The sequence below is a fragment of the Geotrypetes seraphini genome, chromosome 5 (genome assembly GCF_902459505.1).
Source record: "Geotrypetes seraphini chromosome 5, aGeoSer1.1, whole genome shotgun sequence".
NCBI lineage: Eukaryota > Metazoa > Chordata > Amphibia > Gymnophiona > Dermophiidae > Geotrypetes > Geotrypetes seraphini.
Window position 1 is genome coordinate 25,514,847 of NC_047088.1, and position 25,621 is coordinate 25,540,467.

The 25,621-nt window shown below is 41.8% G+C and overlaps 1 protein-coding gene across 1 annotated transcript in view; it reads right to left on the reverse strand.

Moving 5' to 3' along the window:
• Positions 1-25,621, reverse strand: part of STAG2 (stromal antigen 2) — a 613,131-nt gene that overhangs the window by 372,196 nt on the left and 215,314 nt on the right.

Sequence of the window (25,621 nt, forward strand, 5' to 3'; positions counted from 1 at the left end):
GCAGGACCAGGCAGGAAGCGCAAAGGTCGTGCTCCTGCTTTGCACTGCTCTGCTACCAAAGCCAGTCATCCAGCCAGAGAGCGCGCTGGACCACCACAACTTTAAAAAGGTACCGGGGGGCTGCGGGCGGGCTGCTTCAGCTGTGGGCGAGCTCCTTCGGGCTTCCCACTACCAGACGCACCCCACTGTAGAGGAGGAAAATTTTCTTCCTTGTTTTTTCTTCCTCTATAGGGGGTGTGTCTTATAGAACGAAAAATACGGTATTTATAAATAAGCTAAACAGTATCGGTCCCAGCACAGACCCCTGCGGGACTCCACTGTTTACTGTCCTCCGTTGAGAAAAATGACCATTTAACCCTACCTTCTGTTTTCTTCCCGATAACCAATTCCTAATCCAAAACTGAACTTTGCCACCTATCCCATGACTCTTTAATTTTCTCAGGAGCCTCTCATGACGAACTTTATCAAAAGCTTTCTGAAAATCTACATACACAACAATTAGGGAAAGCATAAGGAGTACGGCTAAAGGAATTCTTTTCTAACCTCCCTGCAATTTTTATGTATATCTGAGTATGCAGATCCGTGATTGTATCTGTAAGAAGTGCTCACAGGATAATGAAACAAAAAAGTTTTGCTCACATCAACTCAGTCCTTACATTGCTGCTAACTAGTTAAAGTGAAAATGTAACAAACCTGAGATCATAGAAGTCCTCTATTATTTAAAAACCTTATACAAGGCAAATCAGTTACTGGGGCTAAGATCTCAGTAACCCTGCATGAAGCAGTGATCACCACTAAAATAAGTTCTTCCAGGTCAGGTATTTCAGGTGTCAAAAGGAGTGATCATTTGCTGTATCAGAACAATATTGAGGTCCAATGACTCTGAGGGAGGTCTGACAAAATATTTCACAGAAATGAGTCCCACATAAAACAAACAACTAAAATATACACATAGACAAGTTTATGCTCTATTAACACAAGTATAGAGAGGGGCTCATTCAAAAGTTAAGCTTCTAGACTTCAAAAAATTTTCAGGTAGGTGATTATGTCAAGCAGTTGTCTGGATGGGATTATCTAGAAGTAGGAAAGATGTGAGCAAAACTGAAAAGAGCTGTTATAAGGGCAACAAGCCATTTTGTAAGGAAAGTTAAGTAGAAATAAGAGGAAAAGTGGTTTACAGAGGAAGAGACTGTACACAGGCAGCAATATTACAGAAAACTTTTGAAATTACATTAGCATGTTAAGATTAGTCAAACTTATCTGGAGGTGTTTTGGAGATATATCAAGGTTGAAGTGGGGTCAGAGAAATTTGTCAAAGAGTTAAGTTTTGATTGGCTTCCTAAAAGTTTGATAAGAAAGTGCGTTTGAGATGAAGTTGGTTAGACATCTGTTCCATTTGTCTGCTTGGAATGATAATGTTCTATCAAAGAATCTCTTGAAGGTACAGTCCTTTAAGGATGGAAAAGCAAACAAGTAGGCACTACATGTATTAGTGGTACCTGGGAATTCGAAATGATGAGACAGATAGGCTGGGGATGAACCTGTCATGCTTTTTATTCCACGGACAGAACCCTTAACACACCCTCTTCTTCTTCTTCAACTCCCCTCAATGCACGTGAACCTCCACCTACTCCTTCTTATTGTACTCTCCTAACCTGTTAACTTTAATGACCTGTATTTTTCCTGTAAATAAATATTACCTTCCTATTGTACACTCTTGTATATTTCTGTCAACTTCAATGACCTACGAGAGAGATCCAAGATGGCCACGGAGTAAGTCGCGTCGGCGAGAGGCTCCTGCACAATTGGCAAATTATCTATTACTTGCCTTTTTCCTGTTCCTACAATGCCGAAGCGCAGGGGAAGACAGAGGGGCGTTCTTCCGGCTTTCTCTGCCTCTTCGCCGTCGATGCAGACGGCGATTACCAGCTTTGCCGTCCCAGTTGGAGCGGGCGTGTCCGCTGACCGAGGGGGGCAGACCTCGATCTTGGAGGGCGAGACTTCGCTCAGCCCGATGGGACCTGGAGTTCCTCCTCGCCCCGGGACGGTGTTCGGAACGTTGTTGGCAGCACAGGAAGCCCCGGAGTTGTTTCCTCCGGAGGTGCTGCCGATTTCCCCTCTGACCCCGGATGAGATGCACAGCTTGTCGGCTCGTCTGCAGCCGACAGTGGAAGATGGAGGAACATTATCCTGTAATGCTACAGAGAAGGAGAAAGTGGAATCCAGTGGAGTGATTCCAGGTACAACTTTGCTTCCTCCTTTGATAAGACCTGATGTTATAGACATGGAGGCTATTTGGAGTGGCTTGGAATTACTGTATAAGGTATGCTCTCAATTCGTCACTTCAGCCCAGAGTACCAACATACAGTTTAAGACTTTTGATGAGAAACTTCTAAAACAATCCGATAGAATAGACAAATTGGAAAAATCTGTGACTGAAGCGAAAGCTTCAATTAATTTACAACTGAAGGATAAAAATTTACTTGTTAGAAAATTGGAAAATTTGGAAAATGCTAACAGGAGTCTGAACCTTAGACTTTTAAATTTTCCTATTTCCAAATTCCAATCGGCAAGAGAACTGTTTCATTCTTTCTTGAGACTAGTACTTAAATTTCCTGAAAACAATTTACCACCGTTACATAAATCATATTATTTAAATATTCCTAAAGAGGATAACGGAAAAGGAACTGTAGCAGGAGATTTAGACCTCACAGCTATCCTGGAAACATCTCAACAAGAAGAAATTATGGGAAGAGCAACTTTATTGGTAACCTTTGTTTTTCAACAAGATAAGGAAGCAGTTCTTCGTCTATTCTACAAAACTGACAATTCAGAATTTCATGGTTCAAAAGTCTCAATCTTTCCTGATGTATCAAAATGGACTCAAGATAGACGAAAGAAATTTTTAACTTATCGTCAGTCAATTTTGAGTATAGGAGCAACTTTTCAGTTACGTCTTCCCTGTAAATGCTGTATTACCTACCAAAATAATAGATATATATTTTATGAACCTGATCAGTTGAAATTTTTTCTTGAGGGTAAGGCAGCTGGTTAAGCTCCAATTCCCTCCATGCCTTTTCTATTAACCAGGATGTTAATTTAATTTAATCCAACTGTTTGATCTCCTAATTTAATTTGAATGAATATTTCTTGAAAAACCAACTTCCCTTGGAGGTGTAGGATTCTCTCTCCCTAATTTGTGGACTATGAACTTAGTTAAATCTGTGGAATTTTTGACTTATAATTTATGTTATGTTTCTTCTTAAATGTTTATTTCTATCACATTGTTGTTTAACAATTTGTAAAACTATAAATAAATAATAACTTCAATGACCTACCTGTACATTTCTAAACTGTTAACTGCAACGACTTCATTGTTTGTAACCTTAATTAATTGATGTGAACCGCCTAGAACTCCCTGGGTAAGGTGGTATACAAAATAAAGTTATTATAATTATTATTTTAAGCAAAGGCAGGCAAATTTAAAGATGACCATTGCTTCCACAGGCAGCCAGTGTAGTTTGTTGTAATATGGGCTTACATGGTCCGATTTCTTGAGGCCATAAATGTGACGGACTGCAGCATTCTGGACAATTCTGTTTGATGGTTTTCTTAAAAGATCCCAAGTATATAATATTGCAATAGTCTAAGGCAGTGGTTCCCAACCCTGTCCTGGAGGACCACCAGGCCAATCGGGTTTTCAGGATAACCCTAATGAATAAGCATGGAGCGGATTTGCTTGCCTGTCACTTCCATTATATGCAAATCTCTCTCATGCATATTCATTAGGACTAGCCTAAAATCCTAATTGGCCTGTAGGTCAACCACTGGTCTAAGGTACTTAAGATCAAAGATTGAACCAGCAGTCGAAAGGAGAAGAAATCAAAATAATGTTTAACGGTACGTAAGGACAGATGAGATGAATTGTTCTCTCTCCTGGGTCAGTGAGGTTATGGGAATAATAACTGTAATGTAATCCGCGTATGTGTATATGTGTGTGTATGTGTGTGTGTATATGTGTGTGTGTGTGTGTGTGTGTATGTATGTATGTGTGTGTGTGTGTGTGTGTGTGTGTGTGTGTGTGTGTGTGTATGTGTGTGTATGTGTGTGTGTATGTGTGGTATGTGTGTGTATGTGTGTGTGTATGTGTATTCCCATAACCTCACTGACCCAGGAGAGAAAGCAATTCATCTCTTCTGTCCTTACGTACCGTTAAACATTATTTTGATTTCTTCTCCTTTTGACTGCTGGTTCAATCTTTGAGGGGGAGAGTGGGGAGCCCTGTTGCACGCCACAGGGATTGGACCAAACCTGGGAGAAGGTTCCTTCACTGTAGACCTGGTAAATACATTTTTTTAGGAAACCCATAAACCAATTTAGTACCTGTCTGGAAATACCAATGGAATCAAAGCATCTAAGCAGGATGTCATGATCAACAAAGTCAAAGGCACTGCTCAAGTTGAACTGCAGTACCAATGCGCTTTTTCCCCGGGAAAACAAATGGAAAAGGTGATCAGTCATAGAGGCTAAAACTTTTTCAGTGTTGTAATTTGTACGAAAGCCAGATGAGAATCATGTAGAATGCTGAACTTTTCTAAATATTTTGTGAAGTCGATGTTAACCAGTCCTTCCATTAGTTTAAGAAAGAATGGTACGTCGGCAATAGGCCTGTAGTTGGCAGTCAAGGAAACAGACTCCTTAGAGTTTTTAATAATAAGGAGTCACCACATTCTCAAAACTAGTAGTTGAAAAGATAACAAAAAATAAATTATCTTTCATAAGCTACAAAAGATCGCAGAAAGAGTGAGACAAGCAAAAATATCTGGAAAAGTTAGGAGAAGCTTGTAAAGTAGCAAGGAAAACAAAAATGCAATTGGAAGAAAAAATATCCAACATGGTAAAATGGAGAGACAATATTTTTTAAAAGTATTTCCTTAGATTACTCCTGAGCCTATCACCTCTTAACTAGAGAAAGACACGGTGGTGGTTACCCGCGGCTAGCCGCGTTTAGCCACGGGTAACCCGCCAAAATGGGGAAAGAAAACTAGCAGTCGCTGCGGGGACAGGGACAAGGCCATTCACCGCCCCGTGGAGCAGTGAATGGTCTTGTCTCCGCAGTGAGGCATCAAGGATCGCATGGTCCCTGCAGCCTCCGCCCGCCCATCGATTGTTTAACCAGCTTCCTCTCTCCACCTTACCTTAGCTTGCAGGCTTTCTTTTTCGGCAACCCACACGCGCTGCTGCTCAGTATTCAATCTTCTGCTCTGACGCAACCGGAAACAGGAAGTTGCAGCAGAGCAGAAGATTGAACACTGAGCAGCCGCGTGTGCGCGGCTCTTTGAAAGTATGCGGGTCGCCAAAAAAGAAAGCCGGCAAACTAAGGTGAGATGGAGGGAGAGAGCTGGCTAAACGCTGCGATCGGGCAGGTGGGCGCGTGTTCCATAGCCAGATCTTCCCACTCTCTTTGCTGCCCACGTCGGTGGTCTGCATACTGGCAGCAGCCTGGGGTTATTCACTTCTGTCACTCGCCACGAACGCCGAGCCGCGCTCTTCCGTCCTCCCAAGCCCGCCAACAAACAGCGGGAAATTCAAACGGCCATTAGGCTGCTTTTTTACCCGCACCGAGCACCCTCGCAATAGCCAAGACTCCTCACTCTATCGCTCCACGGGGCAGAAATAGAAACTACCCAAACTGAAACGGCGCACGGCTGAGCAGCAGCGCCGAAACCGTATCACCCCTCCCACAGTAAGAATCAGACCCAGGAAAACAATCATGGTCACCCTTTGCATGCTGGGAAATGCAGTTTTGCACGTTGGATCCTTCGTCCTCCTTCCGACCACAGGGGAGACGGGCCTTTAGGCGACGTTAAAGGGAGCTGTGGGGGAAGGTACTCACCTAAGCCTGCCGAGAGGTCGCACTGACTAATGTGTGTGTTTTATCACGTGAACAAGAAAGACATTACTTCCTTGATCTGTCTAGATAAGCTGTTTGTTTTGTTTCTGTTGTTTTTTCTTTTGTTGATACTATTTTTCCCCCATAAAGTAATTTATTGATATTTTAAAAGATAAAGAAACAACAAAACAGAATACAAACAACAACAATACTAATTATACAAGATATTATAAGTACAATTAGTCCTGTAATGTTATAAAAGATCATAGAGGGCTCCTTTGTTCAAGCCGCACTAGCGGGGTTAACGCGCACATCTTTTCATCATGCGTTAACCCCCGCATGCTTGAGGAGGCGGTAGCATCTAGCACGGCTTGATAAAAGGAGCCCAGAATGTTTTACACATATTGTGAAATTTTTTAATATTCAACTACCATAACTACAAAAAGGATTCCATGTTATGAAATTTCTTCGTTTCCACACCTAATAGCAAACATTTTTTTCTTATTTGACATAGAAGCACAATATATTCCACCAATTAATCTAATCTAATTTTGTTGATATTTATTTATTATTTAGATTTATATCCTGTCCTCTCCAGAGAGCTCAGAAGGGGTTACAGGTTAGCATTCAGTGTCACAATATCACATTATATAGGGTTACAGTTAAGGTAGAAAAAAAAATTATATTTATTTATTTATTTTTTGCTTTAGGATAAAGTAGTATATTAGTTGTGTTGATAAAATTTTATAAACAAAGCCCTGCCAGCTGAACATCTCTTTCTCTAGTTCAGCAGCCAGAACTTTGATTTATAAGAAAGGAATAATCTAAATTTTGCAGTACTAAGGCTTATATGGATGCTGCGGGGACGGTGACGGAGCGGTGAATGGGATGGCAGTGGCAGTGATGGGACGGTGAAAGGGATGGCGGTGACGGGGCGGTGCAGAGGATGGTGGGCCGGGGACAGTGCAGTGACGGGGACAGATTTTTTCCCCGTGTCATTCTCTACTCTTAACTTCATCCCGAAGGACTCGACTCATGCATTTACATCATGTAGGTTTTAAAAGTCTTTATCATATCACCTCTCTCCCACCTTTCCTCATGAGAGTCTCCTCAGAAAATTAAAGAGTGATGGGATAGGAGGCAATGTTGAATTGTAGATTAAGATTTGGTTATCAGACAGAAAACAAAGGGTAGGGTTAATTGGCCATTTTTCTCAAAGGAGGAGAGTAAATAGTGGTGTGCCGCAGAGATCTGTACTGGGACTGGTGCTATTTAACTTATTTATAAATGATCTGGAAAACGGAACTACGTGAGGTGATTAAATTTGCAGATGACACTAAACTGTTCAAAGTTGTTAAAATGCATGCAGACTGTGAAAAACTACAGGAAGACCTTAGGAAATCAGAAGACTGGTTGCCCAAATGACAGATTAAATTTAATATAGACAAATGCAGCGATGTACATTGGGAAGAATAATCCAAATCATAGTTACCAGATGCTAGGGTCCACCTTGAGGGTCAACGCTCAAAAAAAAGATCTGGGTATCATCGTGGATAATACGCTGAAACCGCAACGGTGGCCAAAAAGCAAACAAGATGCTAGGAATTATTAGAAAAGGGATGGTAAACAAGACTTAGAATGTTATAATGCATCTATCGTTCAATGGTGTTACCTCACCTTGAGTATTGTGTTCAGTTCTGGTCTCCTTATCTCAAAAAAGATATAGTGGCACTAAAAAAGGTTCAAAGAGCAGCAAACAAAATGATAAAGAGGATGAAACTCCTCTCATATGAGGAAAGACTAAAGAGGTTAGGGCTCTTCAGCTTGGAAAAGAGACGGCTGAAGGGAGATATGATCAAAGTCTACAAAATCCTGTGTGGTGTAGAATGGGTACAAGTAGATCGATTCTTTACTGCATCAAAAGTTACAAAGACTAGGGGACACTAGATGAAGTTACTGAATAATACTTTTATTTATTTATTTTTATAATTTTCAAAATATTCTCTATACAGAGTATAAAAATGGAACAAAACAAACAAATATGGAATACATCTATAGCATTGTTTAAACAACATTATTTCCATCAAGCTCACATTAAGGGAGATTTACCATTTTAAATCAAAAGAAAATTACAGTCGCAATTAGGAGATTCCAAATAGTAATAAAATCTAATTAAATAATATTTCAAAAAATATTTCAAAAACTTTTACATTTATGAATTCTCAAATCACCTCACACTGGTATCTTTTAATTAACTCCAAAAAGAACAGTAGTTATCAGTTTATGATTTATGAGTTTCTTGAACTAGAAAAAATTGTTCTAGTTGTATAGGGTCCCAAAAGATATAATCTTTATCTTGATATTTAAGTATGCATTTGCATGGAAACTTTAAATAAAAAGATGCTTCAATTGCCAATACTCGAGGTTTTAATGTCAGAAATGCCTTTCTTTTAAACTGGGTTGCTTTAGCAACATCCGGAAAAACCAAAAACACTGTCCCCACAGAACTTCTTATTTTTATTTTGAAAATAAGTTTTTTAAATCAGTGTTTTGTCAGACTTATTTAAACATTTTACAAGTAATGTAGCTCTAGTCAGAATAGTTAACTTGTGAGTCTTCCAAAAAACCCATAAGGTCAAATTCTGTGGGGGCAAGTTCTTCTATTCCTAATTCAGATGGAATTTTTTTCTTTTGTGGGACATAGTAACATGTCGATATAAGTATTAAATCTGCATTAGGTAAACCAAGGACTTCCTTAAAATATTTCCTAAGCAAAATTTCAGGTAATAATAAGTGAGTCCTTGGAAAATTAACTAAACGCAGATTTTTAACTCTTAATAAGTTTTCAAACTTAGAATGTACTATGTGGGAATCTTTTACAACTGATGCTGAAAATGTTTGCAACAATAGTGTCTGAGATTCAATTGCTACAAGATGTTTATCCAAAATCTTCACAATTACATAATTATTTTCAAGATGTACCATTGGTCTGATCCAGTAAAGCTATTCTTATGTTCTTATGTACTTATGAGGAGACGGTGAAAGCTAGAAGGATGCTTGGATGAATGGGGAGAGAAATGGCCAATAGGAAAAGGGAGGTAATGATGCCCATGTATAAGACACTGGTGAGACCCCATTTAGAATATTGTGCACAAATCTGGAGACCACAATTTCAAAAAGATTTAAATAGGATGGAGTCGGTCCAGAACAAGGCAAGTAAATGGTGGGTGGTCTTCGTCAAAATGAGTATGGGGACAGACTTTAAGATCTCAGTATGTATACTTTGGAAGAAAGGTGGGAGAGGGGAGATATAAAAGAAATGTTTAAATACCTACATAGCATAGATGAGAATGAAGCAAGTCTCTTTCAAATGAAAGGAAATTAGAATGAGGAGGGCATAGGATGAAGGTGAAATGGGATAGACTCAGAGCAACCTCAAAATATTTTTCATGGAATGGCCTCCCGGTGGATGGTGGAAACCAAAAAAATGTATCTGAATTCAAGAAAGTTTTGACATGTTGGATCTGTACTAGAGAGGACACTCTAGTACAGGGGTGTCCAACCTGCTGCCCCGTGAAGTATTTTGTGCGGCCCCGGTCGAGGGCAATGCAGTATTTTCCTCTGCTGCCTCTGGGTATTTACCGTCTTGCCGGCTCCCTCCTCTGTCTTGCTGCAGTGTTTGCGCATTTTTGCGGTCCCAGAAAAATTCTTTGTTTCTACATTAATGAGCTCTAGTTGCAATAAAGCAAAAACGATAGATGTAGAATGTATTCAAGCAGTTTTTGGGAAGGGCAAACAAAGGATTTCTGGCCTTGCTATCACATCAGAATGCAAGCATTCGTCCATTTGAGACCATATACCCTCTTAGTGCAATTCTTTCTGCAGCTAGCAAGACCTCTGAAACAGTCGAGTAAGATCAGGGAAGACTATGTTAACAACTCAAAATCCAAACAGTAAGAACTGGGAGCTCTAAGTTTGGATTTAGTCCTCTGTTTCTGCATGATTAGTACTGGGAAAAAACTCCAATCTTATAGGACTCCTAAAAGAAAGGTCCAACAGACATGTGAACCATGTTTGTGTGACACAATAAGGGACTACGAGAATCATGATTCCCCCCAAATGTTTAAGCTTTAGCATGGTTTTCATTATTAACAAGGCAGACATTTATAATGCATAACAGGTTCAGTGCCTAGTGCCCACAAAATTCTTTTAATCAGAAAGAATAAAAATGAAGTAGTTACTTATTTTCATGTTGCCTGCCAGCCTTGAAAATATAAACACAATAGATATATAAAATATGAATCAAATACAAATAAATATATATACAATTCAAATTAAAACATTAGGCAAATATTGTTTGGCGGGGGGGGGGGGGGTACAAAAGTCATACTGTGGCCCAGGCAAGAGATAATGAAGGGTAGATGAAGAGAAACCCTCTTCTCACTAATGTAGGTAGAAGGCATTGAAGACTTATCCTGGAGCAAATATGAGGTACTTTCCTGTTGAAATCACAAAAAGATCTATCAAAGGGATGCCCCACTTCTGAAAAAGTCTTGTAAACTAGTACTCCAGCATTTATTCTTTGGGCCCTAGGATTTGACTCACTTGATCTGCTAGCACATTGTCCTTGCCTGTCTGATATATGGATCTGTGGTACACCCTGATTATGTGTGTTGGTGGCTCATTTCCACATTCTGATTAATTCTCAACACAGATCGTATGATTCTTTTCTTCCTTGCTTGTTTATGCAATACATAACCACCTGATTCTGTTTGGATCAACGGAAACAAAAAGTTGTGGAGAAGATCTATGTGATTTAGTCCTTTGCAAATAGTAGGCCAATGCTCGTTTGCAGTCCAGAGTATGAAGAGCTGTTTCTCCAGGATGAGAATGAGGCTTGGAAAAAATACTGGAAGAACAATCGATTGATTGAGATGAAATTCAGAGACAACTTTGGGTAAGAACTTTGGATGGGTGTGGAGTACAACTTTATCATGATGGAATACAGTAAATGGTGGATCCACTACCAAAGTTTGAAGTTCACTGACTCTGCAAGCAGACGTGAGTGAAATAAGGAAAACTATTTCCAAGTGAGTTATTAAGATGAGCTGTAGACATTGGTTCAAATGGAAGCTTCATCGGTTTAGCAAGATCCCAAACTACTTGAGGTGGTTTGAGAGGTGGTTTAACATTTAAAATTCCTTTCATAAAGCTGGAAAGCACAGGATGAGCAGAGAGAGGTTTTCCATCTAATGGATGATGAAAAGCATCAATTGCACTTAGATGGTCTCTAATGGAGGTGGATTTGAGGCCAGATTGCGATAAATGGAAAAGATAATCCAGAATCGAAGACAAGGAGGTGGATTGTGGCTATTAATGATGAAGATTACACCAAGCAGAAAACAGAGTCCATTTTTTAGTATAATATTGTCTTGTGGCTGGTTTTCTAGAAGCATCCAAAATGTCTCTGACAGGTTGAGAAAACTGAAGGTCAGGTGAATTTAGCCCGAGAGATACCAAGCTGTCAGATGCAAAGACTGCAGGTTGAGATGAAGAAGAGAACCGTGACTGCGTAAGATGAGACGGATATTTTGGAAGAAGTGGCTCCCTGATGCTGAGTTGAAATTTAAGGGAAACCACAGTTGTCTGGGCCACCGAGGAGCTATCAGAATCATGGTGGCGGATTCCTGTTTGAGTTTGACAAGCATCTTGAAAATAAGCGGAAATGGAGAGAACACATACAGGAACTTGTTCGTTCAGTCCAGGAGAAAAGCATCTGCCTCCAGGCGATGAGGAAAATATAGTCCGGAACAGAATTGGGGCAGCTTGTTGTTGTGGGGAGACACAAAGAGGTCCACCTGAGGAGTTCCCCACTGAGAAAAAATTTGATGGAGAGTTGCTGAGTTCAGCGTCAATTCGTGAGGTTGCAGAATGCGGCTTAATTTGTACACCAGATAATTTTTCTCTCCTTGAATGTAAACAGCTTTCAGAAAATTGTGAAGAACTGCCCAATTCCAAAGCTTTTGAGCTTTTTGACAAAGGAGAAGGGATCCTGTTCCTTCCTGCTTGTTCACATAGTACATAGCTACTTGATTGGGTGTATGAATGAGAATGACTTCAATTTGAAGAAGATGCTGAAAACCCTTGAGAGCACTGAAAATTGCTCTGAGTTCCAACAGATTTATATGATGGCGAAAATCTGTGGTGGACCAATGGCCTTGAGTACGGAGACCATCTAGGTGAGTTTCCCAAGCGTAGGTTGACGAATCTGTTGTGAGAATCTTCTGGTGAGGGGGTATTTGAAATAGCAAACCTCTGGAAAGAGTGAAAGAGAGCATCCACCACTGAAGAGATTACCAAACAGACGATGTTACTGTAATGTGTTGGGAGAGCAGATCGAGAGCCTAAGACCACTGAGAAGCCAGCGACCACTGAGGGATCCTTAGATGAAGTCTGGCAAAAGGAGTCGCGTGAACTGTAGATCCCATGTGACCTAAAAGAACCATCATGTGCTTCGCTGAGAATGAAGGAAGTAGGGACACTTGATGACAAAGTTGTATTAGAGTATCTTGACGTTGCTGAGGAAGGAATGCCCTGAGTTGAACAATATCTAGGAGGGCTCTGATAAACTGAAGAGTCTGAGAAGGCTGATATTTGGGGAAGTTTATTTTGAATCCCAAATTTTGCAGGAACAATATAGATCTTTGATGATTCAATCATTCAGATAGGGAAAAACTTGGAAACCATGATTTTGCAAAGCTGCTGCCACCACCACCACCTGGCACTTGGTGAAAAGTCTGGGAGATGATGCGAGACTGAAAGGCAGAATCTTGTATTGGTAATGATTTCCCATCTGAAATCTGCGAATCTTGCGAGAGGCTGAATGAATGGGAATGTGAGAGTAAGACTCCTTGAGATCTAAAGAGCATAACCAACCGTTTTGACCCAGTAGGTCTCAGGACTTCAGGATCTCCCATATGAAGAACATCTAAGCAGGCTGCAGTTATATTCTCTCGAAGAACGAAGAGAAAGGGGTGACATGATAGAGACATTCAAATATCTTACGGGCCGTATTGAGGTGGAGGAAGATATCTTCGTCCTTATGGGACCCACGGCAACCAGAGGGCATCCGCTCAAACTCAAGAGTGGGAGATTTCATTGTGACATCAGGAAATACTTCTTCAGCGAAAGAGTGGTTGATCGCGGGAATGGTTTTCAACGTCAGGTAGTTGAGGCCAGTAACGCACTCGACTTCAAGGGACGATGCGATAAACATGTAGGTTCACTCTGGGGAAATGCTTAAAAAGAGGGTTCTTGTTGAGGAAGGGTTCTTGGAGTGGGTTTGCTCCAGGAAATTCTTAGAGGGAGGGTTCTTCGAGTGGGCAGACTTGTTGGGCCGACGGCCCTTTTCTGCCGTCATACTCTATGTTTCTATAGTGATGCTAGAGAGCGCATCTGTGACCAGGAAATGAAAATCTTTTTCCTTTGTACCAGGATACATTTCAAATTGTAGCTCATATACAGCACAGCGGGTTCTCTGAAGAAGCCAGTTCGGCGAAACGCGTCAGAACCTTGCCGGACCAACGCTGTATGAACATTTAAGTTAAGTCATTTTTTAATTCACTTTTTTGAAGTCACTAAGAAGTTGGACATTTATTTCACTTTATGGACACAAAAAATATTTATGAGCGTTTTCAAGAAGCATTTTTAATTACCTTTTACCTCAAAAATGGTGCAATGATAGATTCTGTAAGAAGCTCTATAGGGGTTTGTTCCCCACATTGAGTTTTTTCATTCCACTCTTGGATTCTGAGCGCCATTCAGGTTTAAAAAGGTATTTAAAGTACTTTTGTTTGTTCCTATATTGGTTTCCTTGCAAGTTACGATTTTTAGGTACAATTCTTTGTTCAATAATTACCCAGTTGTTTGCATTGGGGATACCTGAGAGGGTCCAGAGAAGAGCAACAAAAATAATACAGGGCATGGAAAACCTTTCGTATGCTGAGAGACTGGAGAAGCTGGAGATATGATAGAAACTTACAAGATCATGAAGGGTATAGGGAAGGTAGAGAGGGACAGATTCTTCAGTCTGGTGGGGCAACGAAGATTAGAGGGCACTTGGAAAAATTGAAGGGAGACAGATTCGGAACAAATGCTAGGAAGTTCTTCTTCACTCGGAGGGTGGTGGACACCTGGAATGCGCTTCCAGAGGAGGTGGTTGAGCAGAGTACGATTTTGGGCTTCAAAATGGGCTTGGACAAGTTCCTGAAAGAAAAGGGGATTGAAGGGTACAATTAGAGGAATACTATACAATGCAAAATGCTTTAGAGTAATAGATCGTGTACAGGTCATTGACCTGGGGGGCCGCCGCAGGAGCGGACTGCTGGGCATGATGGACCTATGGTCTGACTCAGCAGAGGCGATGCTTATGTTCTTATGTATATAGCGGGGGATCTCAATCAAGTTCTGGATCAGAATCTTGACCGCTCGAATCCTGGGGTCTCCGGGGGGGAGCGGGAACTCGTGGTATTCCATATCTGTGCGCGGCCCTGGATCTGGTTGACCCCTGGAGTACACTTCATGCCACTGAACGAGATTATACTCAAAGATCCTGAGCTCACGGGATGCAGTCCCACATTGACTACATACTTACCACTAGACATTCTTTTCTTAATACTGACTCTGTGATTATTGGTCCGTCAATCTCAGACCACACATTGATTTGGATAAATGTAAACGTGGGTTTTGGGTAGCGGGAACCTGCACGTTGGCGTTTCCCTAGTTATTTGTTCCAAGATGTTCACTTTCGAACATATTTAAATAAAAAATGGGAGGCATACTTAGAATTCAGTGGTCAACATCACCATGCCCCAGAATTGTTTTGGAATACTGCAAAAGTGGTGTTACAGGGGGGATTGCATAGCTTATGTGATCGCTCGAAATCAAGGATTATCCAAAGGTATCCTTCGACTGGAACGTGACTTGGCGGCTGCCAAATGACTTTATACTCTCCATCCGTCTCCTGCTGCAAAGGAAAACTGGCTATCCATAGAGACTGCTCTTAATTCTCATATACATGAACGTATGGTCAAAATGCTACTTTATCAGAAGTTTAAATATCACAGGTATGGGAACCGGTCAGGAAAATTGCTAGCACAGTTGACTAAACGGGCGAGAGGACAGCGCTTTATTATGGGCTTGAAAGATGGATTAGGTAGGCTCCACCATAAAACTGATCAGATAGCAAGTATTTTACTGGAACACTTTCAGAGTATATATAGAAGCAGGGACTCAGATCCCGGCACGCTTACCTTAGATTATATCACTGATTCTGATATGCCCATCTTGACGGGTCCAGAAGTTGAATCCCTGAATATGCCAATTACTATCAGAGAATTACACAGGGCAATTCAACACCAACGCAATTATTCTGCGCCTGGCCCTGATGGTTTCACAGCCGAATTTTATAAACTTCTGTCCTCTCAGATTGGCATACCCCTAAGAGACTATTATACTAAGGTTCTAGATCAGGAGGAGTTCCCTGGGGAAGCCAATGTGGCTCTGATTACTTTGCTATTAAAGCCTGGAAAGGAGGCGACTTTCTCAGACTCTTATCGCCCTATCTCCCTTTTGAATGTGGACATTAAAATCTTAGCCAAACTTCTAGCAGATCGATTATCTAAAATCCTCCCGAGACTTATAGGACCAGAGCAAGTGGGCTTTGTGAAAGGTCGCCAGGTGACCCACAATGTTCGAAAGGCTATTTTGACAGTAGCGCATGCTCAGGCCCAAGACACGTCCATGATACTTCTTAGTCTAGACGCAGCCAGAGCTTTTGATCAAGTGGATTGGCAGTATTTATTTGGGGTGCTGGACTATATAGGGATGAAGGGGATAAAAGCATCTTTAAAAAGGAAAGTTTTTAATTTATTTTTAAAAAGACCGAGTTCCTTTTCATTTCTTATGTATTGAGGCAAAGAGTTCCAAGTCTGGGGGGCCACAATTGAAAACATGTCAAGACGTCTGGTACCTACCACTTTTAAAGAAGGGACTGCCAGTAATCCTTGTGCTAAAGAACGAAGAGAACGTGATAAATTGTGTGGGATAAGCATCCTATCTATAAATGATGGTTCATTTATACTTTAGTAATATAGCTCCCTTACTGGATGACACACTGAGGCATTTGCAGCTTTGGTCCACATTCCCCTTGTTTAACATGGTATTGTTCCCTAAATGGTTATATAGGTTCCAGGTACTTCCACTCTTATTATCTCATAACCATAACCACCAGCTTTCTAGAAAGCTACAGCGCTATATTTGGGGAGGGAAAAAAACCATGTATGACTTACTCCAGGATGTGCCTCCCCCGGGACAGGGGGGGGTTATGGATTGTTGAATATACGCTGGTACACCCTAGCCTGCCAGATGAGACATATTAATGACTGGTTTAGAGATACCTCCTATTTTACTACAACTAGGTTAGAATTGTCTTTGTTATCTCCTTATGTTAGCAGTTTTTTTGCATTCCACTGCAGCAGTTTTCCATCCCCTGGTGGCGCATTATCCTATTTTTGCCCTGACAAGTAGGACGTGGCGCTGGGTGTGTAAATGTGCTAGGCTCTCATCAGTGTTTTCTCTATATTTACCGATTCAAGGCAACTGTGACTTTTTACCAGGCCTCCAAAATGAGACTTTTAGACGCTGGTCAACTCAGGGACTGCAGTTCTTATTCCAATTGTTTAATGAAGCAGGTCATCTGGCTTCGTTTACCTCCTTACAAAACACGTTTGACTTGCCAGCTTTGGACTTTTTTGAATACTACCAAGTTCAACATTATATTCAATCCTTGCCAGCTGACCACCTGGTGGAAGATAACAGAGAGACTATATCAGAACTTTTTAGTCTTTCCGCTCAACAATGGATACCACTTCGATTTCATCATGTGGGCTTACGGGACACTCAACCTGTCCCTAACTTGGAAGTTGTGGCAGCCTCGTGGGCAGAGCACTTGCAGTGTTCCCTAACTGCACTGCAGGTACAGCGAGTGTTACAAACTATGAGACGGATATCTGCTAATGTAACCCATTGGGAACTTCAATTAAAATTTGTGTTACGTCTTTATATATCCCCCATGCGAGCATATCGGATGGGCATCACTCCAGGACATACTTGTCCCAAGTGTGCCTATCCCAATGCCTCTTTGGGACACGTGTTCTGGGCTTGCCCGCGTATTTCTTCATTTTGGCAACGTTTCGGACACTACACTACATCCTTATGGGGCCGACGTTGGACTCCGGCCCTGCGAGCACTTTTTGGACAGTATCTCATTGCCTCCCCGAAACCCAAAGGATTGACTGCTTTTATTGCACGAGTGGTGCTTCTTGGCAAGAAAGCTATTTTGACTAACTGTTTATCCCTTGAACCACCATCTTACGCTCAATGGAGATCGATGATGATTATACATGCTTCCCTGGAGCGTAGGACAAATTGGCGACCTGGAATCTAAGCCTGGATGATAATTTTGCTCTATCTGGGAACATTTTTGGATGGACCTTACTCCTCGTGCCCGCAGTAGACTTTTGAACCTATGATTATCCCTTTCTCTCTGTTCTTATTGCTCTTGCTTTGTTGATGATGTGTGGGTTGGTGAGTCCTGGGGGGTGGGGGAGGTGGGTGTACTGGTATACTAAGTGCACATTATTGAGAGCTCTGTTATTCATATTTGTATTGTTTGCTGGCGCTTTCTTGAAATCTTTAATAAAAATATTTACATATAACAACATTAAATAAACTAAATATATCATTTTATATTTATATGTTTTTGCTCAAGTTCTTTATTCAAACTTCCAAATATAATTTTGTGGTCTACTATTTGTAATTATGTTTAAAAAAAAAAAAGTTTCTATAAAGCAGTTACTTACCTACAGCTGGTTTTCTCCCAGGACAGCAGGTATTATATTCTCACAGATGGGTGACATCATCCACGGAACCCTGTATGGACAAATACCAAGTATACTGTCAATTTAAATTTTAAGGCACTGTCCGTACTGCACATGTGCCTGTGTCTTCCTGCCCAACGTTGGCTCGTGGGACCTGCAGTTCAGTAACAACACTAAGAAGCCATCTAGGGGAGCTGCGCAGGTTGTGAGAATATATACCTGCTATCCTTGGAGAACACCTACTAAAGGTAAGTAACTTTGCTTTCTCCAAGGACAAGCAGGTATAATATTCTCACAGATGGGACCCCTCAAGCTGCCACAATCACACCTCTAGAAAGAGGGTTACAGTGAACAAACATGAGCCTTGCAAAATCCAAAAGAGTTGAAGGGAAAGTTGGTGCGTAAGAAAAAAAATTAAGTGGTGCAAAATTGCTTGCCCAAATCGACTGTCACTTCTGGAGTTCTGCTCTAAACAACAGTATGAAGTAAAGGTATGTATTGAAGACCAAGTGGTTGTTTTGCAAAAGGAGTAGAGCGAAAATGAGATACTGAAGTTGCCATAGCCCGTACATTATGAGCAATAACATGGCCTTCGAGCGTTAGCCCAGCTTGAGTATATGGATAGGTGACCCAAGGACTCAGGTCATAGGAACACCAGTCTGTTAGGGGAATCCTATGAAACTTAGTGTGATCCAATTAGTATGCAAGAGCACGGTTACAGTCAAAGGTGTGGAGAGCTGCTTCACCAGGGTGAGAGTGCAGATTCAGGAAGATGATAGGAAGAACTATAGGCTGATTGAGATGAAATTAGGAGATGACTTTTGGAAGGAATTTCAGGTGAGTTCAGAAAACAACTATCAGATAGAATCTTGTATAGCGTGGATCCAAGACAATAGATTATAGTTCACTAACCTGGTGTGTAGATCTAAAGGCTACCACTTTCCAAGTGAGATGTTTGAATGAGCAAGTCGAGAGTGGTTGAAAGGGAGACTTCATAAGTGCAGAAAGCATGACATTGAGGTCCCAGGCGTAGGAGGAGGCCTGAAAGAAGGCTTGGTATGGAAAGGAGGAAGATAAAAAATGGAATTGCTAGGCTAAAAGATGCTGGGAACAAATATGTGGAGAGTGATGAGGAGAAAGCAAATGTGCTAAACAAATACTTCTGTTCTGTGTTCACAGAAGAAAATCCTGGAGAAGGACCGAGATTGTCCGGCAAAGTTACACGAGAAAATGGAGTAGATTCTGCGCCGTTCACGGAGGAGGGTGTTTATGAGCAACTTGAAAAACTGAAGGTGGACAAAGCGATGGGACCAGACGGGATCCATCCCAGGATACTAAGGGAACTCAGAGAGGTTCTGGCGAGTCCTATTAAAGACTTGTTCAACAAATCTCTGGAGACGGGAGTGATTCCTGGGGATTGGAGGAGAGCGGATGTGGTCCCTATTCATAAAAGTGGTCACAGGGATGAAGCAGGAAACTACAGGCCGGTGAGCCTCACTTCAGTTGTTGGAAAAATAATGGAAGTGTTGCTGAAAGAAAGGATAGTGTATTTCCTTGAATCTAATGGGTTACAGGATCCGAGGCAACATGGCTTTACAAAAGGTAAATCGTGCCAAACGAACCTGATTGAATTTTTTGATTGGGTGACCAGAGAGCTGGATCGAGGACATATGCTAGATGTAATTTATTTGGATTTCAGCAAAGCCTTTGATACAGTTCCTCATAGGAGGCTGTTGAACAAACTTGAAGGGCTGAAGTTAGGACCCAAAGTGGTGAACTGGGTCAGAAACTGGCTGTCGGACAGACGCCAGAGGGTGGTGGTTAATGGAAGTCGCTCGAAGGAAGGAAAGGTGACTAGTGGAGTCCCTCAGGGTTCGGTGCTGGGGCCAATCCTGTTCAATATGTATGTAAGTGACATTGCTGAAGGGTTAGAAGGAAAAGTGTGCCTTTTTGCAGATGATACCAAGATTTGTAACAGAGTAGACACCGAAGAGGGAGTGGAAAATATGAAAAAGGATCTGCAAAAGTTAGAGGAATGGTCTAATGCCTGGCAACTAAAATTCAATGCAAAGAAATGCAGAGTAATGCATTTGGGGATTAATAATAGGAAGGAACCGTATATGCTGGGAGGAGAGAAGCTGATATGCACGGACGGGGAGAGGGACCTTGGGGTGATAGTGTCCGAAGATCTAAAGGCGAAAAAACAGTGTGACAAGGCAGTGGCTGCTGCCAGAAGGATTCTGGGCTGTATAAAGAGAGGCGTAGTCAGTAGAAGAAAGAAGGTGTTGATGCCCCTGTACAGGTCATTGGTGAGGCCCCACTTGGAGTATTGTGTTCAGTTTTGGAGACCGTATCTGGCGAAAGACGTAAGAAGACTTGAGGCGGTCCAGAGGAGGGCGACGAAAATGATAGGAGGCTTGCACCAGAAGACATATGAGGAGAGACTGGAAGCCCTGAATATGTATACCCTAGAGGAAAGGAGAGACAGGGGAGATATGATTCAGACGTTCAAATACTTAAAGGGTATTAACGTAGAACAAAATCTTTTCCAGAGAAAGGAAAATGGTAAAACCAGAGGACATAATTTGAGGTTGAGGGGTGGTAGATTCAGGGGCAATGTTAGGAAATTCTACTTTACGGAGAGGGTGGTGGATGCCTGGAATGCGCTCCCGAGAGAGGTGGTGGAGAGTAAAACTGTGACTGAGTTCAAAGAAGCGTGGGATGAACACAGAAGATTTAGAATCAGAAAATAATATTAAAGATTGAACTAGGCCAGTTACTGGGCAGACTTGTACGGTCTGTGTCTGTGTATGGCCGTTTGGAGGAGGATGGGCAGGGGAGGGCTTCAATGGCTGGGAGGGTGTAGATGGGCTGGAGTAAGTCTTAACAGAGATTTCGGCAGTTGGAACCCAAGCACAGTACCGGGTAAAGCTTTGGATTCTCGCCCAGAAATAGCTAAGAAGGAAAAAAAAAAAAAAAAAAAAAAAATTTTAAATTGAATCAGGTTGGGCAGACTGGATGGACCATTCGGGTCTTTATCTGCCGTCATCTACTATGTTACTATGTTACTATGTTACTATGTTACTATGTAAAATAGTTTCATGAATATGGAAACCAAGGTATGAAAACACAATGGTTTATTTTCTTCAAGGGGCCGCTGAAAAGTTCTGAGTCCAACCAAGAGGAGAATGATGTGAAGCCATGAAACTTACACATTATTCCACATTTTTCTTAACACTTTTTTTTTTCATTTCATATCATTGAAACAAAAAGTGTGGAATAACATGCAAGTTTCATGGCTCCACATTATTCTTTTCTTGGTTGGGCTGAAAACTTTTTAGCAGCCCCTCGTAACGGACAATGAAATGCACTGATAGCATGGAGATGACCCCAAAATGAGTTAAGTCTTTAGGCCAGAAATGGAAAGGGTATTCTAGAATAGAAGGAAGTAGACAAGTGAAGGGGTCCAGGGAGTGGAGGCCACACCAGACAGTGCAGTAAATCCATTTGAAACAGTATTACCATTGTGTGGAGGGCTTTCTGGATGCTTTAATGACAACTGATATTGGAGCAGAGAGGGTGGATGGTATTTATATACTCGGAGATACTATGCAGTGAGTACTAATGAGCGTAGATTGGGATGGAGGAGATAGCCTTAATTCTGTGTGAGCAGTGTCAGAATCAGTTGGAGTCAGAAGGGTTCCCAAACAGTGAGCTGTAGTAGGAGAGGGAATACTAGTTGACATGACCAGTGGGGTGTGATGAGGATCATTGTGCCCCAATCTTGGCAAAATTTGAATACAGTTGTCCGGATAAGAAGTATTGTAGAAAATGCATATAACAATGTTTGCCCAGTCCATCAGAAAGGCATCAGACTCCAGATGACTGGGAGCATACAGTCTGGAACAGAAGTTTGTTGCTGAGGGTGGAAGCAAAGAGATCTATGTTGGAAGTCCCCCAGTTGGATAAGATCTGACACATGATAGATGTGTTAGAGAGCACTCGTGAGGCTAAAGGAGTCTGCATAGTTTGTCTGCCAACATTGTTTTGCTTTCCTACTAGGTAAACAGCTCTGAGAAGTATGCCCCAAGCAATTGCCAAGTTTCCAAGTTTATTAAAATTTTGATATACCGCCTTATAAGTAATCAAAGCAGTTTTACAGAAATTAAAATTATAAAAAATACATTAAATGAAGACAAGTCTAAATCTCTACTTTTTCTGCTGTGCAGAGAGGATGAGGTCCTGAACCTCCTTGTTTGTTCAATTATAACACAGTGACTTGATTATTAGCACAGATGAGGACTATTTGATTTTAGAACTGATCCTGTGAATTGCTAGGAGCTCCAGAAGATTGATGTGGAGATAAAGAATGACACAGGGAAAAATTTGTCCCTGTCCCCATGAGTTCTGTCCTTGTTCCATTCCTGCGAGCCCATCTTAACCACATAAGCTTCAAACACTTACAATTTTAAAGTGTTTGAGGCATGTGCAGATGAGGACAGAGCTTGCAGGAATGGGACAGGGACAAAGTTTGCAGGGACAGGACAGGAATAGAGATATCCTGCAGGGATGGGAAAATTTGTCCCCATGTCATTCTCTAGTGGAGAGTTTACTTGTATGGAGTCCAGACTCTCTGAGTGTGGAAGCAGTCGAGATGAGTTTCCCAATCTAGCACAGAAAAATCTGCGGTGATAAGTTTTTGGTGATGAGGAAGCTGGAAGGAAAGACCTCAGGAGAGGCCTGCATAACTTGTACTGGAGCAGACAAACCCAATGGCTTGTGAACACTGGGTCAAGTCCATAGTGAAACTTTGAGGTGGAGATGTGTGAACAGTGTGACATAAAATGCCTAAGCCATATGATTGAGAAGTAGCAGCATTTAATGTACCATTATTTCTGATAATGAGGACAGGTAAAGTAAACTGTTGATATTCCAAGGTAGAAAAGCTCAACCCTGAGTAGTGTCTAAGAAAGCTATTATGAACTCTAAGGTTTGAGTTGGCAGAAGATGCAATTTCTGATAGTTCACTGCAAACTCCAGTTCTAGTAGCAAACTATTGAGTAGATAGCATACTGAGTGAGTTGCAATGATAAAGCCCTGATCAACTACTCATCTAGACAGGGAAAGACGTGAAACCCCCATGAGCCAAGGGTTGCTGCATTTCATGAAAACTCTCTGTGCTGAAGCCAGGCCAAAGAGCAGGACTTCATGTTGGAAAGGACGATCCCAATCAAAAGCGAAAATTTTCTCTTTGAGCAGGTAGTATTAATATTTGAGTGTATGCTTCCTTGAGGTCTACAGAATAAAGCCAATCATCTTTTTCAAACATAGTAACATGGCTCCCAGTGAGATCATGTGAAACCTCTCCTTCACTAAGTATAGTACTCCCCCGAAATTCACAGGGGTTCTATTCCAGGAGCACCTGCGAATTTCAAAAAACCACGAATACAGTTTAGGAATGGATCTGAGGCGGGAGAGGGCTGCAGGGGCAGCGGTGGGTGCTAAAAAAACAATATTTAGGCTTGCAGGCGGTTTGGCTGAGCAGAAGGCTGATTGGTTGATGGTGGGGAGAGGAGGAGGAATCGGCTGTGCAGAAGGTTGATTGGCTGATGGTGGGGAGAGGAGAGGAGGAGGAATCGGCTGTGCAGAAGGGTGATTCACAGACTCAGTCATTCCCTGTATTTTCTGACCGGAAGAGGCAGTCAGGAAATACTGTGAATGACTGAGTCTGCGATTTGCGAATTAGCAGGGGTCTACTGCATTTGTTAAAAGCATGGAGGTCTAGAATTGGGCAGAGACATCCTGTCATTTTTTTTTGTATCAGAAAATACTTGGAGTAGAACCTTCTGCCCCTCTCCTGCAGAGGAACTTTTTCTATTGCACTGAGCTGGAGAAGGGCTGAGAGCTCTTGGTTAAGGATGGTCTTCTGGAGGGAAGTGAAAAGAGATTCTCTTGGAGAATTGTTTGGGAGTGTTCTTATTGCAGGGCATAACCCTGAGCTACTACCTGGCACTGGTCCAATATTATGAGAGTCTAGCACTGTTGGAAATTATGAAATCTGCTTCTGATGGGGATATGCGAAGGAAGATTGAGTGAGACACTGGCTATGCTCTCCAGAAAAGACACAAAAGAACAACTGCTGCTTAGATTGAAATTGTGACTTCTGTTGTCTTTGCTGTCTAGACCATCTCTGGTTATTCGATCTTGTAGAAGAGGACATTTGAGCTTTTGATAAGAGTTGTCATGCAGTCATTTTGTTTATTAATCTGCAGCTTCCATGATTTGTTCCCAAAGAGGACATCACCTTTGCACAGGATATTGGAGAGGCGTTCTTGAACTGAAGTCTCTAGATCATAAACCCATCTGTGCATTGTGACAGCCACAGCAGATGATCTAGAGGAGACAAAGGCATCAAATATGGCCCTGGACATGAACTTTCTGGTAGCTAACAAGTTCTTGGTGAAGTGTTGGAATGGCTTAAGTTGATCTGAAGGAAGATGCTGTTCAAACACTGGCAGTTGTTTTATCAAGAATTTAAGATGGACTATCAATTTTACAGGTCAATCTATTATCCTGTTTATGATCATGGTGAACTGGAAAATGTGCTTGCCAAAGTTGTCTAAAGTTCTGGCCTCTCTACCAGGTGGAGTTGATACATAAGAGCAATGTGTATGCTTGAGGGCATTAGAAACCGATGTTAGAATTGAAGCTAGTCAAAGCTGGGACATGTCTGTACCCTGTACATTCACTAAGTAGAATGTACATTCACTAACTGCATAATCCAGTAGTTGAAAAGGTTTTGAGCGAGGTTCATCCTCCATCTTGATAAGAAGAGCTTGTCCCATCTGATAGACGAAGCCTATGAAAGAAAGACTATCAGACAGGGATCTCAGACGTGGAAAAGGTGGAGAAGAATCAGAGGGCTATCATATGATGCCTTGGTAGAGTAGTCCAGAAGGTATTCACTGCTGTGTATAGACAGATCAGAGTCAAAGCCTTCAAAGTACTCTCTTCTAGATACATCAGAAAGACATAATCGAGAGTCATGATGAAACAGGAACTTTGCTCCCTCAAGGACAAAGCATGCACTGAGCATCTTTGGGATGTCAATATTTGACACAAAGCTAGTGTCCTGAAGCGATGCATCAACACATCCTCAGGCTGGTCGAAGGCTAGCATGGTAACATGGAAACATGGACAGGCTGCAATTGAAGTAACCCTGAGAGTTCCTGACAGGGCAGCACCTTGATCTCCTCTTGTAGCATCAGAGCTGGTACCGACAAAGGTAGTACGGGCTGTTGAGGTGTGAAAGACCTTTAAGTTGAGGCACACCTGTGCAGAGACTCCAGTTGAAGAAAAGGTGATCAGTTGTCCACAAAGCAATGCTTGGCCTACGTCAAAGAAAGAGATACCTGGGAGAATGCCGAGCAAGGAAGAGATATTTATGCATCTTAGCTTTATTATGCAAGAGGTCGTACGTGGTACCAACAGAAGGAAGTGGAATCCCTGTGTGTCAACTCACATAACACATTGGGACACAGTTGGGGCAGGCATTGATGATACAAGTTGGCCATCAGGCTCTGAATTCCCAGACATGCTTATGTCGTGGGTATGGCACCAAAATACTTTTCAAACTGAAGCTTGTGGGTTTTCAGTGACCTCTTTTACATACAAGAGATGAGGGCAAGGTCAACATCCCAATGCTCAGGAGTGAGGCAGTGAACACACCAGTTATGTGTGTCAGTGGCTGAGACAGTCCTAGTGCATCAACAGCATCTCTTGAAGCCAC